Source organism: Cyprinus carpio, chromosome A11, assembly GCF_018340385.1.
Source record: "Cyprinus carpio isolate SPL01 chromosome A11, ASM1834038v1, whole genome shotgun sequence".
In the NCBI taxonomy this organism is placed as follows: Eukaryota; Metazoa; Chordata; class Actinopteri; order Cypriniformes; family Cyprinidae; genus Cyprinus; species Cyprinus carpio.
In genome coordinates, this window is record NC_056582.1 from 2,444,901 (window position 1) to 2,467,733 (window position 22,833).

Genomic DNA, 22,833 nt, shown 5'->3' on the forward strand with positions numbered 1-22,833 from the left:
GAGCATTTGACTGCAGATCAAGAGGTCCCCAGTTCAAATCTGGGTGCCCCCTAAGGACCTGACAGATTTGGAGTAAAAAAAAGTGATTTTTTATTTTAAAGGGAAGAAGTTGTTGTTTGAGAAACACAAAATTTAGGATGTAATTTACTGTGTCCGGTTTTGAGGTATTGCTTCTCTATGGTATAGCTCAGTATAGAGCATTTGACTCCAGATTAAGAGGTCCCCAGTTCAAATCTGGGTTCCCCCTTTGGTCTTGGCAGATTTGGAGTAAGCAAAGATTTCATTTTAAAGGGAAGATGTTGTTGTTTGATAGTCTCAAAATGTTGGATCTAATTTCATGTATGGAGTTTTGAGCTGCTTGATGTGTGGGGGTATAGCTCAGTGGTAGAGCATTTGACTGCAGATCAAGAGGTCCCCAGTTCAAATCTGGGTGCCCCCTATGGAGCTGGCAGATCTGGAGTCACAATAGAACTTTTTTTTTTTTTTAAAGGGAAGATGTTGTTGTTTGATAGTCTCAAAATTTTGGATCTAATTTCATGTATGCAGTTTTGAGCTGCTTGTTGTGTGTGGGTATAGCTCAGTGGTAGAGCATTTGACTGCAGATCAAGAGGTCCCCAGTTCGAATCTGGGTGCCCCCTTTGGACTTGGCAGATCTGGAGTCACGAAATAGTTTATTTTGAAGGTGTTGTTGTTTGATAGTCTCAAAATTTTGGATCTAATTTCATGTATGCAGTTTTTAGCTGCTTGATGTGTGGGGGTATAGCTCAGTGGTAGAGCATTTGACTGCAGATCAAGAGGTCCCCAGTTCAAATCTGGGTTACCCCTAAGGACCTGACAGATTTGGAGTAAAAAAGTGATTTATTTTAAAGGGAAGAAGTTGTTGTTTGAGAAACACAAAATTTAGGATGTAATTTACTGTGTCCGGTTTTGAGGTATTGCTTTTCTATGGTATAGCTCAGTATAGAGCATTTGACTCCAGATTAAGAGGTCCCCAGTTCAAATCTGGGTTCCCCCTTTGGTCTTGGCAGATTTGGAGTAAGCAAAGATTTCATTTTAAAGGGAAGATGTTGTTGTTTGATATTTTCAAAAATTTGGATAGGATCTAATTTCGTGTATGCAGTTTTGAGCTGCTTGATGTGTGGGGGTATAGCTCAGTGGTAGAGCATTTGACTGCAGATCAAGAGGTCCCCAGTTCAAATCTGGGTTCCCCCTATGGAGTTGGAAGATCTGGAGTCACAATAGAAATTTTTTTTTTTTTAAAGGGAAGATGTTGTTGTTTTATAGTCTCAAAATGTTGGATCTAATTTCATGTATGCAGTTTAGAGCTGCTGGTTGTGTGTGGGGGTATAGCTCAGTGGTAGAGCATTTGACTGCAGATCAAGAGGTCCCCAGTTCAAAATCTGGGTGCCCCCTTTGGACTTGGCAGATTTGGAACAACCAAATCTTTGGCTTAAGTTTGTTTTTGTGGCTTGTGCGTTATACTATCAAGGGGGTTATAGGTCAATGGCAGAGCATTTGAATGCTAATCAAGAGATCCCTGTTTTGGATGTAGCATGCTTGGCATAACCAAAGACCTTGACTTCAAACGGCAGCTGTTGTTTTTTATTATTGCCACATTGAACAAGTTGTTGTTTAGTATTCTCAAAATTTAGGATCTAATTTACTGTGTCCAGTTTTGAGGTTTAACTTCTGTATAGTTTAGCTCAGTATAGAGCATTTGACTCCAGATCAAGAGGTCCCCAGTTCAAATCTGGGTGCCCCCTTTGGTCTTGGCAGATTTGGAGTAACCAAAGATATTTTTTTTAAAGGTAAGATGTTGTTGTTTGATATCATCAAAATTTTGGATCTAATTTCATGTATGCAGTTTAGAGCTGCTGGTTGTGTGGGGGGATATAGCTCAGTTTTAGAGCATTTGACTGCAGATCAAGATGTCCTCAGTTCAAATCTGGGTGCCCCCTTTGGTCTTGGCAGATTTGGAGTAACCAAAGATCTTTTTTTTTTTTAAAGGGAAGATGTTGTTGTTTGATATTATCAAAAATTTGGATCTAATTTCACGTATGCAGTTTAGAGCTGCTGGTTGTGTGGGGGTATAGCTCAGGGATGGAGCATTTGACTGCAGATCAAGAGGTCCCCAATTCAAATCTGATTGCCCGCTTAGGACTTGGCAGATTATTGAGTCACAATAGAACTTTAGAACTTTTTTTTAAAAGGAAGATGTTGTTGTTTGATAGTCTCAAAATTTTGGATCTAATTTCATGTATGGAGTTTTGAGCTGCTTGATGTGTGGGGGTATAGCTCAGTGGTAGAGCATTTTACTGCAGATCAAGAGGTCCCCAGTTCAAATCTGGGTGCCCCCTTTGTACTTGGCAGATTTGGAGTCACGAAATAGTTTATTTTGAAGGTGTTGTTGTTTGATATTCTCAAAATTTTGGATCTAATTTCATGTATGCAGTTTTTAGCTGCTTGATACGTGGGGGTATAGCTCAGTGGTAGAGCATTTGACTGCAGATCAAGAGGTCCCCAGTTCAAATCTGGGTGCCCCCTAAGGACCTGACAGATTTGGAGTAAAAAAGTGATATATTTTAAAGGGAAGAAATGTTGTTTGAGAAACACAAAATTTAGGATGTAATTTACTGTGTCCGGTTTTGAGGTATTTCTTCTCTATGGGTATAGCTCAGTAAAGAGCATTTGACTCCAGATTAAGAGGTCCCCAGTTCAAATCCGGGTTCCCCCTTTGGTCTTGGCAGATTTGGAGTAAGCAAAGATTTCATTTTAAAGGGAAGATGTTGTTGTTTGATGATCTAATTTCGTGTATGCAGTTTTGAGCTGGTTGTGCGTTATACTATCTGGGGGGTATAACTCAGTGGTAGAGTATCTTGACTGCAGATCAAGAGGTCCCCAGTTCAAATCTGGGTGCCCCCCTATGGAGTTTGCAGATCTGGAGTCACAATAGAACTTTTTTTTTTTTAAAAGGAAGATGTTGTTGTTTGATAGTCTCAAAATGTTGGATCTAATTTCATGTATGCAGTTTAGAGCTGCTGGTTGTGTGGGGGTATAGCTCAGTGGTAGAGCATTTAACTGCAGATCAAGAGGTCCCCAGTTCAAATCTGGTTGCCCCCTTTGGACTTGACAGATTTGGAACAACCAAATCTTTGGCTTAAGTTTGTTTTTGTGGCTTGTGCGTTATACTATCAAGGGGGTTATAGGTCAATGGCAGAGCATTTGAATGCTTATCAAGAGATCCCTGTTTTGGATGTAGCATGCTTGGCATAACCAAAGACCTTGACTTCAAACGGCAGCTGTTGTTTTTTATTATTGCCAGACTGAACAAGTTGTTGTTTAATATTCTCAAAATTTAGGATCTAATTTACTGTGTCCGGTTTTGAGGTTTAACTTCTGTATAGTTTAGCTCAGTATAGAGCATTTGACTGCAGATCAAGAGGTCCCCAGTTCAAATCTGGGTGCCCCCTTTGGTCTTGGCAGATTTGGAGTAACCAAAGACCTTTTTTTAAAGGTAAGATGTTGTTGTTTGATATCATTAAAATTTTGGATCTAATTTCATGTATGCAGTTTAGAGCTGCTAGTTGTGTGTGGGGTATAGCTCAGTGGTAGAGCATTTAACTGCAGATCAAGAGGTCCCCAGTTCAAATCTGGGTGCCCCCTTTGGTCTTGGCAGATTTGGAGTAACCAAAGATCTTTTTTTTTTAAAGGGAAGATGTTGTTGTTTGATATTCTCAAAATTTTGGATCTAATTTCACGTATGCAGTTTAGAGCTGCTGGTTGTGTGGGGGTATAGCTCAGGGATGGAGCATTTGACTGCAGATCAAGAGGTCCCCAGTTCAAATCTGGGTGCCCCCTTTGGTCTTGGCAGATTTGGAGTAACAATAGAACTTTTTTTTTTTTAAGGGAAGATGTTGTTGTTTGATAGTCTCAAAATTTTGGATCTAATTTCATGTATGCAGTTTTGAGGCTGGTGTGGGGGTATAGCTCAGTGGTAGAGCATTTGACTGCAGATCAAGAGGTCCCCAATTCAAAACTGGGTGCCCCCTTTGGACTTGGCAGATTTGGAGTACGAAAAAGATTTTTTTTTTAAGGGAAGATGTTGTTGTTTGATATTCTCAAAATTTTGGATCTAATTTCATGTATGCAGTTTAGAGCTGCTGGTTGTGTGGGGGGAATAGCTCAGTGGTAGAGCATTTGACTGCAGATCAAGAGGTCCCCAGTTCAAATCTGGGTGCCCCCTTTGGTCTTGGCAGATTTGGAGTAACAAAAAACTTTTTTTTTTTTAAAGGGAAGATGTTGTTGTTTGATATTCTCAAAATTTTGGATCTAATTTCATGTATGCAGTTTTGAGCTGCTGGTTGTGTGGGGGTATAGCTCAGTGGTAGAGCATTTGACTTCGGATCAAGAGGTCCCCAGTTCAAATCTGGGTGCCCCCTTTGGACTTGGCAGATTTGGAGTCACGAAGAACTTTAGAACTTTTTTTTTTAAAGGGAAGATGTTGTTGTTTGATATTGTCAAAATTTGGATCTAATTTCACGTATGCAGTTTAGAGATGCTTGATGTGTGGGGGGTATAGCTCAGTGGTAGAGCATTTGACTGCAGATCAAGAGGTCCCCAGTTCAAATCTGGGTGCCCCCTTTGGTCTTGGCAGATTTGGAGTCACCAAAGAGTTTATTTTGAAGGTGTTATTGTTTGATATTCTCAAAATTTTGGATCTAATTTCATGTATGCAGTTTTTAGAGCTGCTTGATGTGTGGGGGTATAGCTCAGTGGTAGAGCATTTGACTGCAGATCAAGAGGTCCCCAGTTCAAATCTGGGTGCCCCCTAAGGACCTGACAGATTTGGAGTAAAAAAGTGATTTTTTTATTAAAGGAAAGAAGTTGTTGTTTGAGAAACACAAAATTTTAGATGTAATTTACTGTGTCCGGTTTTGAGTTATTGCTTCTCTATGTTATAGCTCAGTATAGAGCATTTGACTCCAGATTAAGAGGTCCCCAGTTCAAATCTGGGTTCCCCCTTTGGTCTTGGCAGATTTGGAGTAAGCAAAGATTTCATTTTAAAGGGAAGATGTTGTTGTTTGATATTTTCAAAATTTAGGATCTAATTTCGTGTATGCAGTTTTGAGCTGGTTGTGAGGGGGTATAACTCAGTGGTAGAGAGCATTTGACTGCAGATCAAGAGGTCCCCAGTTCAAATCTGGGTGCCCCCTATGGAGTTGGCAGATCTGGAGTCACAATAGAACTTTTTTTTTTTAAAAGGAAGATGTTGTTGTTTGATAGTCTCAAAATGTTGGATCTAATTTCATGTATGCAGTTTAGAGCTGCTGGTTGTGTGGGGGTATAGCTCAGTGGTAGAGCATTTGACTGCAGATCAAGAGGTCCCCAGTTCAAATCTGGCTGCCCCCTTTGGACTTGACAGATTTGGAACAACCAAATCTTTGGCTTAAGTTTGTTTTTGTGGCTTGTGCGTTATACTATCAAGGGGGTTATAGGTCAATGGCAGAGCATTTGAATGCTTATCAAGAGATCCCTGTTTTGGATGTAGCATGCTTGGCATAACCAAAGACCTTGACTTCAAAACGGCAGCTGTTGTTTTTTATTATTGCCACATTGAACAAGTTGTTGTTTAGTATTCTCAAAATTTAGGATCTAATTTACTGTGTCCGGTTTTGAGGTTTAACTTCTGTATAGTTTAGCTCAGTATAGAGCATTTGACTCCAGATCAAGAGGTCCCCAGTTCAAATCTGGGTGCCCCCTTTGGTCTTGGCAGATTTGGAGTAACCAAAGATATTTTTTTAAAGGTAAGATGTTGTTGTTTGATATCATCAAAATTTTGGATCTAATTTCATGTATGCAGTTTAGAGCTGCTGGCTGTGTGGGGATATAGCTCAGTGGTAGAGCATTTGACTGCAGATCAAGAGGTCCTCAGTTCAAATCTGGGTGCCCACTTTGGTCTTGGCAGATTTGGAGTAACCAAAGATCTTTTTTTTTTAAAGGGAAGATGTTGTTGTTTGATATTATCAAAATTTTGGATCTAATTTCACGTATGCAGTTTAGAGCTGCTGGTTGTGTGGGGGTATAGCCTCAGGGATGGAGCATTTGACTGCAGATCAAGAGGTCCCCAATTCAAATCTGATTGCCCGCTTAGGACTTGGCAGATTTTGAGTCACAATAGAACTTTAGAACTTTTTTTTTAAAGGGAAGATGTTGTTGTTTGATAGTCTCAAAATTGTGTATCTAATTTCATGTATGGAGTTTTGCTGCTGCTTGATGTGTGGGGGGTATAGCTCAGTGGTAGAGCATTTGACTGCAGATCAAGAGGTCCCCAGTTCAAATCTGGGTGCCCCCTTTGGACTCGGCAGATTTGGAGTCACGAAATAGTTTTTTTTTTTGAAGATGTTGTTGTTTGATATTCTCAAAATTTTGGATCTAATTTCATGTATGCAGTTTTTAGCTGCTGGTTGTGTGGGGGTATAGCTCAGTGGTAGAGCATTTGACAGCAGATCAAGAGGTCCCCAGTTCAAATCTGGGTTCCCCCTATGGACTTGGCAGATTTGGAGTAACAAAAGATTTTTTTTTAAAGGGAAGAAGTTGTTGTTGTTTGATAAACAAAATTTAGGATCTAATTTCATGTATCCGGTTTTGAGGTATTGGTTGATGTATGGGTATAGCTCAGTATAGAGCATTTGACTGCAGATTAAAGAGGTCCCCAGTTCAAATCTGGGTGCCCCCTTTGGTCTTGGCAGATTTGGAGTAAGCAAAGAGAACTCATTTTAAAGGGATGTTGTTGTTTGATATTCTCAAAATTTAGGATCTAATTTCATGTATGCAGTTTATGAGCTGCTGGTTGTGTGGGGGTATAGCTCAGTGGTAGAGCATTTGACTGCAGATCAAGAGGTCCCCAGTTCAAATCTGGGTGCCCCCTTTGTACTTAGCAGATTTGGAGTAACCAAAGATCTTTCTTTTTTTTTTAAAGGGAAGATGTTGTTGTTTGATATTATCAAAATTTTGGATCTAATTTCATGTATGCAGTTTAGAGCTGCTGGTTGTGTGGGGGTATAGCTCAGTGGTAGAGCATTTGACTGCAGATCAAGAGGTCCCAAGTTCAAATCTGGCTGCCCCCTTTGGACTTGGCAGATTTGGAGTCAACCAAATCTTTGGCTTAAGTTTGTTTTGTTGTTGTTGTGATAGTCTACTAAAAGGGGGATCTAATTTCATGTATGCAGTTTAGAGCTGCTTTGTGTGGAGGGTATAGCTCAGTGGTAGAGCATTTGACTGCAGATCAAGAGGTCCCCAGTTCAAATCTGGGTGCCCCCTTTGGACCGGCAGATTTTGTTTTTTTAAGATTTTTTTTTTTGAAAAAGTTGTTGTTGTTTGATATTCTCAAAATTTAGGATCTAATTTCATGTATGCAGTTTTGAGGTTTAACTTGTTGTGTGGGGTATAGCTCAGTGGTAGAGCATTTGACTGCAGATCAAGAGGTCCCCAGTTCAAATCTGGGTGCCCCCTTTGGTCTTGGCAGATTTGGAGTAACCAAAGATTTTTTTTAAAAAGATCTTTTTTTTTAAAGGGAAGATGTTGTTGTTTGATATCATCAAAATTTTGGATCTAATTTCATGTATGCAGTTTTAGAGCTGCTGGTTGTGTGGGGGCACACCTCAGTGGTAGAGCATTTGACTGCAGATCAAGAGGTCCCCAGTTCAAATCTGGCTGCCCCCTTTGGTCTTGGCAGATTTGGAGTAACCAAAGATCTTTTTTTTTTAAAAGGGAAGATGTTGTTGTTTGATATTATCAAAATTTTGGATCTAATTTCACGTATGCAGTTTTAGAGCTGCTGGTTGTGTGGGGGTATATAGCTCAGGGGTGGAGCATTTGACTGCAGATCAAGAGGTCCCCAATTCAAATCTGGGTTCCCCCTTAGGACTTGGCAGATTTTGAGTCACAATAGAACTTTAGAACTTTTTTTTAAAAGGAAGATGTTGTTTTTTGATAGTCTCAAAATTTTGGATCTAATTTCATGTATGGAGTTTTGAGCTGCTTGGTGTGTGGGGGTATAGCTCAGTGGTAGAGCATTTGACTTCAGATCAAGAGGTCCCCAGTTCAAATCTGGGTGCCCCCTTTGTACTTGGCAGATTTGGAGTCACGAAATAGTTTTTTTTTGAAGGTGTGTTGTTGTTTGATATTCTCAAAATTTTGGATCTAATTTCATGTATGCAGTTTTTAGCTGCTTGATACGTGGGGGTATAGCTCAGTGGTAGAGCATTTGACTGCAGATCAAGAGGTCCCCAGTTCAAATCTGGGTGCCCCCTAAGGACCTGACAGATTTGGAGTAAAAAAGTGATTTATTTTTTAAAGGGAAGAAGTTGTTGTTTGAGAAACACAAAATTTAGGATGTAATTTACTGTGTCCGGTTTTGAGGTATTGCTTCTCTATGGTATAGCTAAGTATAGAGCATTTGACTCCAGATTAAGAGGTCCCCAGTTCAAATCTGGGTTCACCCTTTGGTCTTGGCAGATTTGGAGTAAGAAAAGATTTCATTTTAAAGGGAAGATGTTGTTGTTTGATATTTTTTTCAAAAATTTAGGATCTAATTTCGTGTATGCAGTTTTGAGCTGGTTGTGAGGGGGTATAACTCAGTGGTAGAGTATTTGACTGCAGATCAAGAGGTCCCCAGTTCAAATCTGGGTGCCCCCTTTGGACTTGGCAGATCTGGAGTCACAATAGAACTTTTTTTTTTTAAAAGGGAAGATGTTGTTGTTTGATAGTCTCAAAATGTTGGATCTAATTTCATGTATGCAGTTTAGAGCTGCTGGTTGTGTGGGGATATCGCTCAGTGGTAGAGCATTTGACTGCAGATCAAGAGGTTCTCAGTTCAAATCTGGGTGCCCACTTTGGTCTTGGCAGATTTGGAACAACCAAATCTTTGGCTTAAGTTTGTTTTTGTGGCTTGTGCGTTATACTATCAAGGGGGTTATAGGTCAATGGCAGAGCATTTGAATGCTAATCAAGAGATCCCTGTTTTGGATGTAGCATGCTTGGCATAACCAAAGACCTTGACTTCAAACGGCAGCTGTTGTTTTTTATTATTGCCAGATTGAACAAGTTGTTGTTTAGTATTCTCAAAATTTAGGATCTAATTTACTGTGTCCGGTTTTGAGGTTTAACTTCTGTATAGTTTAGCTCAGTATAGAGCATTTGACTCCAGATCAAGAGGTCCCCAGTTCAAATCTGGGTGCCCCCTTTGGTCTTGGCAGATTTGGAGTAACCAAAGATCTTTTTTTTTTTTAGGTAAGATGTTGTTGTTTGATATCATCAAAATTTTGGATCTAATTTCATGTATGCAGTTTAGAGCTGCTGGTTGTGTGGGGGGTATAGCTCAGTGGTAGAGCATTTGACTGCAGATCAAGAGGTCCTCAGTTCAAATCTGGGTGCCCACTTTGGTCTTGGCAGATTTGGAGTAACCAAAGATCTTTTTTTTTTTTTTAAAAGGAAGATGTTGTTGTTTGATATTATCAAAATTTTGGATCTAATTTCACGTATGCAGTTTAGAGCTGCTGGTTGTGTGGGGATATAGCTCAGGGATGGAGCATTTGACTGCAGATCAAGAGGTCCCCAATTCAAATCTGATTGCCCGCTTAGGACTTGGCAGATTTTGAGTCACAATAGAACTTTAGAACTTTTTTTTAAAAGGAAGATGTTGTTGTTTGATAGTCTCAAAATTTTGGATCTAATTTCATGTATGGAGTTTTGAGCTGCTTGATACGAGGGGGTATAGCTCAGTGGTAGAGCATTTTACTGCAGATCAAGAGGTCCCCAATTCAAATCTGGGTGCCCCCATTGTACTTGGCAGATTTGGAGTCACGAAATAGTTTATTTTGAAGGTGTTGTTGTTTGATATTCTCAAAATTTTGGATCTAATTTCATGTATGCAGTTTTTAGCTGCTTGATACGTGGGGGGTATAGCTCAGTGGTAGAGCATTTGACTGCAGATCAAGAGGTCCCCAGTTCAAATCTGGGTGCCCCCTAAGGACCTGACAGATTTGGAGTAAAAAATGATTTATTTTAAAAAGGGAAAAAGTTGTTGTTTGAGAAACACAAAATTTAGGGATGTAATTTACTGTGTCCGGATTTGAGGTATTGCTTCTCTATCGTATAGCTCAGTATAGAGCATTTGACTCCAGATTAAGAGGTACCCAGTTCAAATCTGGGTTCCCCCTTTGGTCTTGGCAGATTTGTAGTAAGCAAAGATTTCATTTTAAAGGGAAGATGTTGTTTGTTTGATATTTTCAAAATTTAGGATCTAATTTCGTGTATGCAGTTTTGAGCTGGTTGTGTGGGGGTATAGCTCAGTGGTAGAGTATTTGACTGCAGATCAAGAGGTCCCCAGTTCAAATCTGGGTGCCCCCTATGGAGTTGGCAGATTTGGAGTCACAATAGAACTTTTTTTTTTTTTAAAGGGAAGATGTTGTTGTTTGATAGTCTCAAAATGTTGGATCTAATTTCATGTATGCAGTTTAGAGCTGCTGATTGTGTGGGGGGTATAGCTCAGTGGTAGAGCATTTGACTGCAGATCAAGAGGTCCCCAGTTCAAATCTAGGTGCCCCCTTTGGACTTGGCAGATTTAGAACAACCAAATCTTTGGCTTAAGTTTGGTTTTGTGGCTTGTGCGTTATACTATCAAGGGGGTTATAGGTCAATGGCAGAGCATTTGAATGCTTATCAAGAGATCCCTGTTTTGGATGTAGCATGCTTGGCATAACCAAAGACCTTGACTTCAAACGGCAGCTGTTGTTTTTTATTATTGCCAGATTGAACAAGTTGTTGTTTAGTATTCTCAAAATTTAGGATCTAATTTACTGTGTCCGGTTTTGAGGTTTAACTTCTGTATAGTTTAGCTCAGTATAGAGCATTTGACTCCAGATCAAGAGGTCCCCAGTTCAAATCTGGGTGCCCCCTTTGGTCTTGGCAGATTTGGAGTAACCAAAGATCTTTTTTTTTTTAAAGGAAGATGTTGTTGTTTGATATCATCAAAATTTTGGATCTAATTTCATGTATGCAGTTTAGAGCTGCTGGTTGTGTGGGGGTATAGCTCAGTGGTAGAGCATTTGACTGCAGATCAAGAGGTCCACAGTTCAAATCTGGGTGCACCCTTTGGTCTTGGCAGATTTGGAGTAACCAAAGATCTTTTTTTTTTTAAAGGGAAGATGTTGTTGTTTGATATTCTCAAAAAATTTTTGGATCTAATTTCACGTATGCAGTTTAGAGCTGCTGGTTGTGTGGGGGTATAGCTCAGGGATGGAGCATTTGACTGCAGATCAAGAGGTCCCCAATTGAAATCTGGGTGCCCCCCTTAGGACTTGGCAGATTTGGAGTAAACAATAGAACTTTAGAACTTTTTTTTAAAGGGGAAGATGTTGTTGTTTGATAGTCTCAAAATTTTGGATCTAATTTCATGTATGGAGTTTTGAGCTGCTTGATGTGTGGGGGTATAGCTCAGTGGTATAGCTCAGCATTTGACTGCAGATCAAGAGGTCCCCAGTTCAAATCTGGGTGCCCCCTTTGGTGCTTGGCAGATTTGGAGTCACACAAAGATAGTTTTTTTTGGGAAGATGTTGTTGTTTGATATTCTCAAAATTTTGGATCTAATTTCATGTATGCAGTTTTGAGCTGCTGGTTGTGTGGGGGTATAGCTCAGTGGTAGAGCATTTGACTGCAGATCAAGAGGTCCCCAGTTCAAATCTGGGTGCCCCCTTTGGACTTGGCAGATTTGGAGTAACAAAAGATTTTTTTTTTTTTAAAGGGAAGATGTTGTTGTTTGATATTCTCAAAATTTGGATCTAATTTCATGTATGCAGTTTTGAGCTGCTGGTTGTGTGGGGGGGTATAGCTCAGTGGTAGAGCATTTGACTGCAGATCAAGAGGTCCCCAGTTCAAATCTGAGTGCCCCCTTTGGACTTGGCAGGTTTGGAGTAACAAAAATCTTTTTAAGGGAGTTTGTTTTTTGTGGCTTGTGCGTTTATATCTAATTTCAAGGGGGTTATAGGTCAATGGCAGAGCATTTGAATGCTTATCAAGAGTGTTTTCCCTGTTTTGGATGTAGCATGCTTGGCATAACCAAAGACCTTGACTTCAAACGGCAGCTGTTGTTTTTTTATTATGCCAGATTGAACAAGATGTTGTTTAGTATTCTCAAAATTTAGGATCTAATTTACTGTGTCCGGTTTTGAGGTTTAACTTCTGTATAGTTTAGCTCAGTATAGAGCATTTGACTGCAGATCAGATCAAGAGGTCCCCAGTTCAAATCTGGGTGCCCCCTTTGGACTTGGCAGATTTGGAGTAACCAAAGATCTTTTTTTTTTTTAAAGGGAAGATGTTTGTTGTTTGATATCATCAAAATTTTGGATCTAATTTCATGTATGCAGTTTAGAGCTGCTGGCTGTTTGGGGGTATAACTCAGTGGTAGAGCATTTGACTGCAGATCAAGAGGTCCCCAGTTCAAATCTGGGTGCCCACTTTGGTCCTGGCAGATTTGGAGTAACCAAAGATCTTTTTTTTTTAAAGGGAAGATGTTGTTGTTTGATATTCTCAAAAATTTTGGATCTAATTTCATGTATGCACTTTTGAGCTGCTGGTTGTGTGGGGGTATAGCTCAGTGGTAGAGCATTTAACTGCAGATCAAGAGTTCCCCAGTTCAAATCTGGGTGCCCCCTTTGGACTTGGCAGATTTGGAGTAACCAAAGATCTTTTTTTTTTTAAAGGGAAGATGTTGTTGTTTGATATTCTCAAAATTTTGGATCTAATTTCATGTATGCAGTTTTTAGCTGCTGGTTGTGTGGGGGGTATAGCTCAGTGGTAGAGCATTTGACTGCAGATCAAGAGGTCCCCAATTCAAATCTGGGTGCCCCCTTTTGGACTTGGCAGATTTGGAGTCACAATAGAACTTTTTTTTTAAAAGGGAAGATGTTGTTGTTTGATATTCTCAAAATTTTGGATCTAATTTCATGTATGCAGTTTTTAGCTGCTTGTGTGTGGGGGTATAGCTCCGTGGTAGAGCATTTGACTGCAGATCAAGAGGTCCCCAGTTCAAATCTGGGTGCCCCCTTTGGACTTGGCAGATTTGGAGTCACAATAGAAAGAACTTTTTTTTTTAAAGGGAAGATGTTGTTGTTTTTGATATTCTCAAAATTTTGGATCTAATTTCATGTATGCAGTTTTTAGCTGCTGCTGTTGTGGGGGGTATAGCTCAGTGGTAGAGCATTTGACTGCAGATCAAGAGGTCCCCAGTTCAAATCTGGGTGCCCCCTTTGGACTTGGCAGATTTGGAGTCACGAAAGATTTTTTTTTTTTAAGGGAAGATGTTGTTGTTTGATATTCTCAAAATTTTGGATCTAACTTCATGTATGCAGTTTTTAGCTGCACGTGGTGTGGGGGGGGGTATAGCTCAGCGGTAGAGCATTTGACTGCAGATCAAGAGGTCCCCAATTCAAATCTGGGTGCCCCCTTTGGACTTGGCAGATTTGGAGTAAAAAAAGTGATTTATTTAAAGGGAAGAAGTTGTTGTTTGATATTTTCAAAATTTAGGATGTCTATTTCTGTGTCCGGTTTTGAGGTATTGCTTCTCTATGGGGGTATAGCTCAGTATAGAGCATTTGACTCCAGATCAAGAGGTCCCCAGTTCAAATCTGGGTTCCCCCTTTGGTCTTGGCAGATTTGGAGTAAGCAAAGATTTTTTTTTAAAGGGAAGATGTTGTTGTTTGATATTTTCAAAATTTTAGGATCTAATTTCGTGTATGCAGTTTTGAGCCCTTTGTAAGGGGGTATAACTCAGTGGTAGAGCATTTGACTTCAGATCAAGAGGTCCCCAGTTCAAATCTGGGTGCCCCCTTTGGACTTTGGCAGATTTGGAGTCACAATAGAACTTTTTTCATGTATGCGAAGATGTTGTTGTTTGATAGTCTCAAAATGTTGGATCTAATTTCATGTATGCAGTTTAGAGCTGCTGGTTGTGTGGGGGTATAGCTCAGTGGTAGAGCATTTGACTGCAGATCAAGAGGTCCCCAGTTCAAATCTGGGTGCCCCCTTTGGACTTAGCAGATTTGGAACAACCAAATCTTTGGCTTAAGTTTGTTTTTGTGGCTTGTGCGTTATACTATCAAGGGGGTTATAGGTCAATGGCAGAGCATTCGAATGATTATCAAGAGATCCCTGTTTTGGATTTAGCATGCTTGGCATAACCAAAGACCTTGACTTCAAACGGCAGCTGTTGTTTTTTATTATTGCCAGATTGAACAAGTTTTTGTTTAGTATTCTCAAAATTTAGGATCTAATTTACTGTGTCCGGTTTTGAGGTTTAACTTCTGTATAGTTTAGCTCAGTATAGAGCATTTGACTCCAGATCAAGAGGTCCCCAGTTCAAATCTTGGTGCCCCCTTTGGTCTTGGCAGATTTGGAGTAACCAAAGATCTTTTTTTAAAGGTAAGATGTTGTTGTTTGATATCATCAAAATTTTGGATCTAATTTCATGTATGCAGTTTAGAGCTGCTGGTTGTGTGGATGGTATAGCTCACCCCTAGAGCATTTGACTGCAGATCAAGAGGTCCTCAGTTCAAATCTGGGTGCCCCCTTTGGTCTTGGCAGATTTGGAGTAACCAAAGATCTTTTTTTTTTAAAGGGAAGATGTTGTTGTTTGATATTATCAAAATTTTGGATCTAATTTCACGTATGCAGTTTAGAGCTGCTGGTTGTGTGGGGGTATAGCTCAGGGATGGAGCATTTGACTGCAGATCAAGAGGTCCCCAATTCAAATCTGACTGCCCGCTTAGGACTTGGCAGATTTTGAGTCACAAATAGAACTTTAGAACTTTTTTTTAAAAGGAAGATGTTGTTGTTTGATAGTCTCAAAATTTTGGATCTAATTTCATGTCTGGAGTTTTGAGCTGCTTGATGTGTGGGGGTATAGCTCAGTGGTAGAGCATTTAACTGCAGATCAAGAGGTCCCCAGTTCAAATCTGGGTGCCCCTTTGTACTTGGCAGATTTGGAGTCACGAAATAGTTTTTTTTGAAGGTGTTTTTGTTTGATATTCTCAAAATTTTGGATCTAATTTTCATGTATGCAGTTTTTAGCTGCTATTGTGGGGGGGTATAGCTCAGTGGTAGAGCATTTGACTGCAGATCAAGAGGTCCCCAGTTCAAATCTGGGTGCCCCCTAAGGACCTGACAGATTTGGAGTAAAAAAAGTGATTTATTTAAAGGGAAGAAGTTGTTGTTTGAGAAACACAAAATTTAGGATAATTTACTGTGTCCGGTTTTGAGGTATTGCTTCTCTATGGTATAGCTCAGTATAGAGCATTTGACTCCAGATTAAGAGGTCCCCAGTTCAAATCTGGGTTCCCCCTTTGGTCTTGGCAGATTTGGAGTAACCAAAGATCTTTTTTTTTTAAAGGGAAGATGTTGTTGTTTGATATTTTCAAAATTTAGGATCTAATTTCGTGTATGCAGTTTTGAGCTGGTTGGTTGTGTGGGGGTATAACTCAGTGGTAGAGTATTTGACTGCAGATCAAGAGGTCCCCAGTTCAAATCTGGGTGCCCCCTTTGGGACTTGGCAGATTTGGAGTCACAATAGAACTTTTTTTTAAAGGGAAGATGTTGTTGTTTGATAGTCTCAAAATTTTGGATCTAATTTCATGTATGGAGTTTTGAGCTGCTGGTTGTGTGGGGGTATAGCTCAGTGGTATAGCATTTGACTGCAGATCAAGAGGTCCCAAGTTCAAATCTGGGTGCCCCCTTTGGACTTGGCAGATTTGGAGTCACAAAAAATTTTTTTTTAAAGGGAAGATGTTGTTGTTTGATATTCTCAAAATTTTGGATCTAATTTCATGTATGCAGTTTTTAGCTGCTTGATAAAGTGTGTGGGGTATAGCTCAGTGGTAGAGCATTTGACTGCAGATCAAGAGGTCCCCAGTTCAAATCTGGGTGCCCCCTAAGGACCTGACAGATTTGGAGTAAAAAAGTGATTTATTTTAAAGGCAAAGAAGTTGTTGTTTGAGAAACACAAAATTTAGGATCTTTAACTTCTGTATTGTTTAGCTCAGATTGCTTCTCTATGGTTATAGCTCAGTATAGAGCATTTGACTCCAGATTAAGAGGTCCCCAGTTCAAATCTGGGTTCCCCCTTTGGCCTTGGCAGATTTGGAGTAAGCAAAGATTTCATTTTAAAGGGAAGATGTTGTTGTTTGATATTTTCAAAATTTAGGATCTAATTTCGTGTATGCAGTTTTGAGCTGCTGGTTGTGTGGGGATATAGCTCAGTGGTAGAGCATTTGACTGCAGATCAAGAGGTCCTCAGTTCAAATCTGGGTGCCCCCTATGGAGTTGGCAGATCTGGAGTCACAATAGAACTTTAGAACTTTTTTTTAAAGGGAAGATGTTGTTGTTTGATATTCTCAAAATTTTGGATCTAATTTCATGTATGCAGTTTAGAGCTGCTGGTTGTGTGGGGGTATAGCTCAGTGGTAGAGCATTTAACTGCAGATCAAGAGTTCCCCAGTTCAAATCTGGGTGCCCCCTTTGGACTTGGCAGATTTGGAACACAAATCTTTGGCTTAAGTTGTTTTTGTGGCTTGTGCGTTATACTATCAAGGGGGTTATAGGTCAATGGCAGAGCATTTGAATGCTAATCAAGAGATCCCTGTTTTGGGATGTAGCATGCTTGGCATAACCAAAGACCTTGACTTCAAACGGCAGCTGTTGTTTTTTATTATTGCCAGATTGAACAAGTTGTTGTTTAGTATTCTCAAAATTTAGGATCTAATTTACTGTGTCCGGTTTCGAGGTTTAACTTCTGTATAGTTTAGCTCAGTATAGAGCATTTGACTCCAGATCAAGAGGTCCCCAGTTCAAATCTGGGTGCCCCCTTTGGTCTTGGCAGATTTGGAGTAACCAAAGATCTTTTTTTAAAGGTAAGATGTTGTTGTTTGATATCATCAAAATTTTGGATCTAATTTCATGTATGCAGTTTAGAGCTGCTGGTTGTGTGGGGGTATAGCTCAGTGGTAGAGCATTTGACTGCAGATCAAGAGGTCCCAGTTCAAATCTGGGTGCCCCCTTTGGTCTTGGCAGATTTGGAGTAACCAAAGATCTTTTTTTTTTTAAAGGGAAGATGTTGTTGTTTGATATTTGAATGCTCAAAATTTTGGATCTAATTTCACGTATGCAGTTTAGAGCTGCTGGTTGTGTGGGGGTATATAGCTCAGTGGTAGGAGCATTTGACTGCAGATCAAGAGGTCCCCAGTTCAAATCTGGATGCCCGCTTAGGACTTGGCAGATTTTGAGTCACAATAGAACTTTAGAACTTTTTTTTAAAAGGAAGATGTTGTTGTTTGATAGTCTCAAAATTTTGGATCTAATTTCATGTATGCAGTTTTTAGCTGCTTGATACGTGGGGGTATAGCTCAGTGGTAGAGCATTTGACTGCAGATCAAGAGGTCCCCAGTTCAAATCTGGGTGCCCACTTTGGACTTGGCAGATTTGGAGTCACGAAATAGTTTATTTTTAAAGAAGAAGTTGTTGTTTGATATTCTCAAAATTTATGATCTAATTTACTGTGTGCGTTTTGAGGTGCTTGCTTCTGTATGGTATAGCTCAGTATAGAGCATTTGACTCCAGATCAAGAGGTCCCCAGTTCAAATCTGGGTTCCCCCTTTGGTCTTGGCAGATTTGGAGTAAGCAAAGATTTTATTTTTAAAGGGAAGATGTTGTTGTTTGATGGTTGTGAGGGGGTATAGCTCAGTTTCATATAATCAGACTTCAGCTGGTTGTGAGGGGGTATAGCTCAGTGGTAGAGCATTTGACTGCAGATCAAGAGGTCCCCAGTTCAAATCTGGGTGCCCCCTTTGGACTACAAACAAATGGAGTAACCAAAGATCTTTTTTTTTTTAAAAGGAAGATGTTGTTGTTTGATAGTCTCAAAATGTTGGATCTAATTTCATGTATGCAGTTTAGAGCTGCTGGTTGTTTGGGGGTATAACTCAGTGGGTAGAGCATTTGACTGCAGATCAAGAGGTCCCCAGTTCAAATCTGGGTGCCCCCTTTGGACTTGGCAGATTTGGAACAACCAAATCTTTGGCTTAAGTTTGTTTTTGTGGCTTGTGCGTTATACTATCAAGGGGGTTATAGGTCAATGGCAGAGCATTTGAATGCTAATCAAGAGATCCCTGTTTTGGATGTAGCATGCTTGGCATAACCAAAGACCTTGACTTCAAACGGCAGCTGTTGTTTTTTTATTGCCAGATTGAACAAGTTGTTGTTTAGTATTCTCAAAATTTAGGATCTAATTCACTGTGTCCGGTTTTGAGGTTTAGCTTCTGTATAGTTTAGCTCAGTATAGAGCATTTGACTGCAGATCAAGAGGTCCCCAGTTCAAATCTGGGTGCCCACTTTGGTCCTGACAGATTTGGAGTAACCAAAGATCTCTTTTTTAAAGGTAAGATGTTGTTGTTTGATATCATCAAAATTTTGGATCAAATTTCAAGTATGCAGTTTAGAGCTGCTGGTTGTGTGGGGGGTATAGCTCAGTGGTAGAGCATTTGACTGCAGATCAAGAGGTCCTCAGTTCAAATCTGGGTGCCCACTTTGGTCTTGGCAGATTTGGAGTAACCAAAGATCTTTTTTTTTTTAAAGGGAAGATGTTGTTGTTTGATATCATCAAAATTTTGGATCTAATTTCACGTATGCAGTTTAGAGCTGCTGGTTGTGTGGGGGTATAGCTCAGGGATGGAGCATTTGACTGCAGATCAAGAGGTCCCCAATTCAAATCTGATTGCCCGCTTAGGACTTGGCAGATTTTGAGTCACAATAGAACTTTAGAACTTTTTTTTAAAGGGAAGATGTTGTTGTTTGATAGTCTCAAAATTTTGGATCTAATTTCATGTATGGAGTTTTGAGCTGCTTGATGTGTGGGGGTATAGCTCAGTGGTAGAGCATTTGACTGCAGATCAAGAGGTCCCCAATTCAAATCTGGGGGCCCCCTTTGTACTTGGCAGATTTGGAGTCACGAAAGATCTTTTATTTTGAAGGGAAGATGTTGTTGTTTGATAAACTCACAATTTTGGATCTAATTTCATGTATGCAGTTTAGAACTGCTTGTTGTGGTGGGGGTATAGCTCAGTGGTAGAGCATTTGACTGCAGATCAAGAGGTCCCCAGTTCAAATCTGGGTGCCCCCTTTGTACTTGGCAGATTTGGAGTCACGAAATAGTTTTTTTTTGAAGGGAAGATGTTGTTGTTTGATATTCTCAAAATTTTGGATCTAATTTCAACTGCAGATCAAGAGGTCCCTGTGTGGGGGTATAGCTCAGTGGTAGAGCATTTGACTGCAGATCAAGAGGTCCCCATTTCAAATCTGGGTGCCCCTAAGGACCTGACAGATTTGGAGTAAAAAAGTGATTTATTTTAAAGGGAAGAAGTTGTTGTTTGAGAAACACAAAATTTAGGATGTAATTTACTGTGTCCGGTTTTGAGGTATTGCTTCTCTATGGTATAGCTCAGTATAGAGCATTTGACTCCAGATTAAGAGGTCCCCAGTTCAAATCTGGGTTCCCCCTTTGGTCTTGGCAGATTTGGAGTAAGCAAAGATTTCATTTTAAAGGGAAGATGTTGTTGTTTGATATTTTCAAAATTTAGGATCTAATTTCATGTATGCAGTTTTGAGCTGGTTGTGAGGGGGTATAACTCAGTGGTACAGTATTTGACTGCAGATCAAGAGGTCCCCAGTTCAAATCTGGGTGCCCCCTATGGAGTTGGCAGATCTGGAGTCACAATAGAACTTTTTTTTTTTTTTAAGGGAAGATGTTGTTGTTTGATAGTTTCAAAATGTTGGATCTAATTTCATGTATGCAGTTTAGAGCTGCTGGTTGTTTGGGGGTATAACTCAGTGGTAGAGCATTTGACTGCAGATCAAGAGGTCCCCAGTTCAAATCTGGGTGCCCCCTTTGGACTTGGCAGATTTAGAACAACCAAATCTTTGGCTTAAGTTTGTTTTTGTGGCTTGTGCGTTATACTATCAAGGGGGTTATAGGTCAATGGCAGAGCATTTGAATGCTTATCAAGAGATCCCTGTTTTGGATGTAGCATGCTTGGCATAACCAAAGACCTTGACTTCAAACGGCAGGGGTTGTTTTTTATTATTGCCAGATTGAACAAGTTGTTGTTTAGTATTCTCAAAATTTAGGATCTAATTTACTGTGTCCGGTTTTGAGGTTTAACTTCTGTATAGTTTAGCTCAGTATAGAGCATTTGACTCCAGATCAAGAGGTCCCCAGTTCAAATCTGGGTGCCCCCTTTGGTCTTGGCAGATTTGGAGTAACCAAAGATCTTTTTTTAAAGGTAAGATGTTGTTGTTTGATATCATTAAAATTTTTGATCTAATTTCATGTATGCAGTTTAGAGCTGCTGGTTGTGTGGGGATATAGCTCAGTTTTAGAGCATTTGACTGCAGATCAAGAGGTCCTCAGTTCAAATCTGGGTGCCCCCTTTGGTCTTGGCAGATTTGGAGTAACCAAAGATCTTTTTTTTTTTAAAAGGAAGATGTTGTTGTTTGATATTATCAAAATTTTGGATCTAATTTCACGTATGCAGTTTAGAGCTGCTGGTTGTGTGGGGGTATAGCTCAGGGATGGAGCATTTGACTGCAGATCAAGAGGTCCCCAATTCAAATCTGATTGCCCGCTTTGGACTTGGCAGATTTTGAGTCACAATAGAACTTTAGAACTTTTTTTTTTTTAGGGAAGATGTTGTTGTTTGATAGTCTCAAAATTTTGGATCTAATTTCATGTATGGAGTTTTGAGCTGCTTGATGTGTGGGGGTATAGCTCAGTGGTAGAGCATTTGACTGCAGATCAAGAGGTCCCCAATTCAAATCTGGGTGCCCCCCTTGTACTTGGCAGATTTGGAGTCACGAAATTTTTTTTTTTGAAGGGATGTTGTTTGTTTGATATTCTCAAAATTTTGGATCTAATTTCATGTATGCAGTTTAGAGCTGCTGGTTGTGTGGGGGTATAGCTCAGTGGTAGAGCATTTGACTGCAGATCAAGAGGTCCCAGTTCAAATCTGGGTGCCCCCTTTGGACTTGGCAGATCTGGAGTAACCAAAACTTTTTTTAAAGGGAAGTTGTTGTTTGATATTTCAAAATTTGGATCTAATTTCATGTGCAGTTTAGACTATCAAGGTTGTGGGGGGGTATAGCTCAGTGGTAAGAGCATTTGACTGCAGATCAAGAGGTCCCCAGTTCAAATCTGGGTGCCCCCTTTGGACTTGTTTTGGATGTTTGGTCATTGGCAGATTTTGGAGTAAAAAGACAAAATTGCCAGATTGAACAAAGTTTTGTTTAGATTTTCAAAATTTAGGATCTAATTTATTGTATGCAGTTTTGAGGTTTAACTTGTGTATAGTTATAGCTCAGTGGTAGAGCATTTGACTCCAGATTAAGAGGTCCCCAGTTCAAATCTGGGTGCCCCCTTTGGTCTTGGCAGATTTGGAGTAACCAAAGATCTTTTTTTAAAGGTAAGATGTTGTTGTTTGATAGTCTCAAAATGATGGATCTAATTTCATGTATGCAGTTTAGAGCTGCTGGTTGTGTGGGGGTATAGCTCAGTGGTAGAGCATTTGACTGCAGATCAAGAGGTCCTCAGTTCAAATCTGGGTGCCCCCTTTGGTCTTGGCAGATTTGGAGTCACGAAATAGATCTTTTTTTTTTTTAAAGGGAAGATGTTATTGTTTGATATTCTCAAAATTTTGGATATAATTTCACGTATGCAGTTTAGAGCTGCTGGTTGTGGGGGGGTATAACTCAGTGGTGGAGTATTTGACTGCAGATCAAGAGGTCCCCAATTCAAATCTGATTGCCCGCTTAGGACTTGGCAGATTTTGAGTCACAATAGAACTTTAGAACTTTTTTTTAAAGGGAAGATGTTGTTGTTTGATAGTCTCAAAATTTTGGATCTAATTTCATGTATGGAGTTTTGAGCTGCTTGATGTGTGGTGGTATAGCTCAGTGGTAGAGCATTTGACTGCAGATCAAGAGGTCCCCAGTTCAAATCTGGGTGCCCCCTTTGTACTTGGCAGATTTGGAGTCACGAAATAGTTTATTTTGAAGGTGTTGTTGTTTGATATTCTCAAAATTTTGGATCTAATTTCATGTATGCAGTTTAGAGCTGCTGGTTGTGTGGGGGTATAGCTCAGTGGTAGAGCATTTGACTCCAGATTAAGAGGTCCCCAGTTCAAATCTGGGTTCCCCCTAAGGACCTGACAGATTTGGAGTAAAAAAGTGATTTATTTTAAAGGGAAGAAGTTGTTGTTTGAGAAACACAAAATTTAGGATGTAATTTACTGTGTCCGGTTTTGAGGTATTGCTTCTCTATGGTATAGCTCAGTATAGAGCATTTGACTCCAGATTAAGAGGTCCCCAGTTCAAATCTGGGTTCCCCCTTTGGTCTTGGCAGATTTGTAGTAAGCAAAGATTTCATTTTAAAGGGAAGATGTTGTTGTTTGATATTTTCAAAATTTAGAATCTAATTTCGTGTATGCAGTTTTGAGCTGGTTGTGAGGGGGTATAACTCAGTGGTAGAGTATTTGACTGCAGATCAAGAGGTCCCCAGTTCAAATCTGGGTGCCCCCTATGGAGTTGGCAGATCTGGAGTCACAATAGAACTTTTTTTTAAAGGGAAGATGTTGTTGTTTGATAGTCTCAAAATGTTGGATCTAATTTCATGTATGCAGTTTAGAGCTGCTGGTTGTGTGGGGGTATAGCTCATTGGTAGAGCATTTGACTGCAGAT

General features: G+C 39.9%; 12 non-coding genes across 12 annotated transcripts; all 12 read left to right on the forward strand.

The window, feature by feature from the left end:
• The first annotated feature begins 4,367 nt into the window (after positions 1-4,367).
• Positions 4,368-4,439, forward strand: trnar-ucg. The gene has a single exon. It is a non-coding gene; the product is annotated as a tRNA-Arg (tRNA).
• A 1,841-nt stretch (positions 4,440-6,280) lies between these two features.
• Positions 6,281-6,352, forward strand: trnac-gca. Its single transcript has one exon. It is a non-coding gene; the product is annotated as a tRNA-Cys (tRNA).
• Positions 6,353-6,856: 504 nt separating this feature from the next.
• trnac-gca lies at positions 6,857-6,928 on the forward strand. The gene has a single exon. It is a non-coding gene; the product is annotated as a tRNA-Cys (tRNA).
• Positions 6,929-8,240: 1,312 nt separating this feature from the next.
• On the forward strand, positions 8,241-8,312 carry trnac-gca. Its single transcript has one exon. It is a non-coding gene; the product is annotated as a tRNA-Cys (tRNA).
• Positions 8,313-9,956: 1,644 nt separating this feature from the next.
• Positions 9,957-10,028, forward strand: trnac-gca. Its single transcript has one exon. It is a non-coding gene; the product is annotated as a tRNA-Cys (tRNA).
• Positions 10,029-11,683: 1,655 nt separating this feature from the next.
• On the forward strand, positions 11,684-11,755 carry trnac-gca. The gene has a single exon. It is a non-coding gene; the product is annotated as a tRNA-Cys (tRNA).
• A 1,480-nt stretch (positions 11,756-13,235) lies between these two features.
• trnac-gca lies at positions 13,236-13,307 on the forward strand. Its single transcript has one exon. It is a non-coding gene; the product is annotated as a tRNA-Cys (tRNA).
• A 705-nt stretch (positions 13,308-14,012) lies between these two features.
• Positions 14,013-14,084, forward strand: trnac-gca. Its single transcript has one exon. It is a non-coding gene; the product is annotated as a tRNA-Cys (tRNA).
• Positions 14,085-15,138: 1,054 nt separating this feature from the next.
• trnac-gca lies at positions 15,139-15,210 on the forward strand. The gene has a single exon. It is a non-coding gene; the product is annotated as a tRNA-Cys (tRNA).
• A 2,612-nt stretch (positions 15,211-17,822) lies between these two features.
• On the forward strand, positions 17,823-17,894 carry trnac-gca. The gene has a single exon. It is a non-coding gene; the product is annotated as a tRNA-Cys (tRNA).
• Positions 17,895-19,153: 1,259 nt separating this feature from the next.
• Positions 19,154-19,225, forward strand: trnac-gca. The gene has a single exon. It is a non-coding gene; the product is annotated as a tRNA-Cys (tRNA).
• Positions 19,226-22,223: 2,998 nt separating this feature from the next.
• trnaw-cca lies at positions 22,224-22,295 on the forward strand. The gene has a single exon. It is a non-coding gene; the product is annotated as a tRNA-Trp (tRNA).
• The last annotated feature ends 538 nt before the right edge of the window (positions 22,296-22,833 follow it).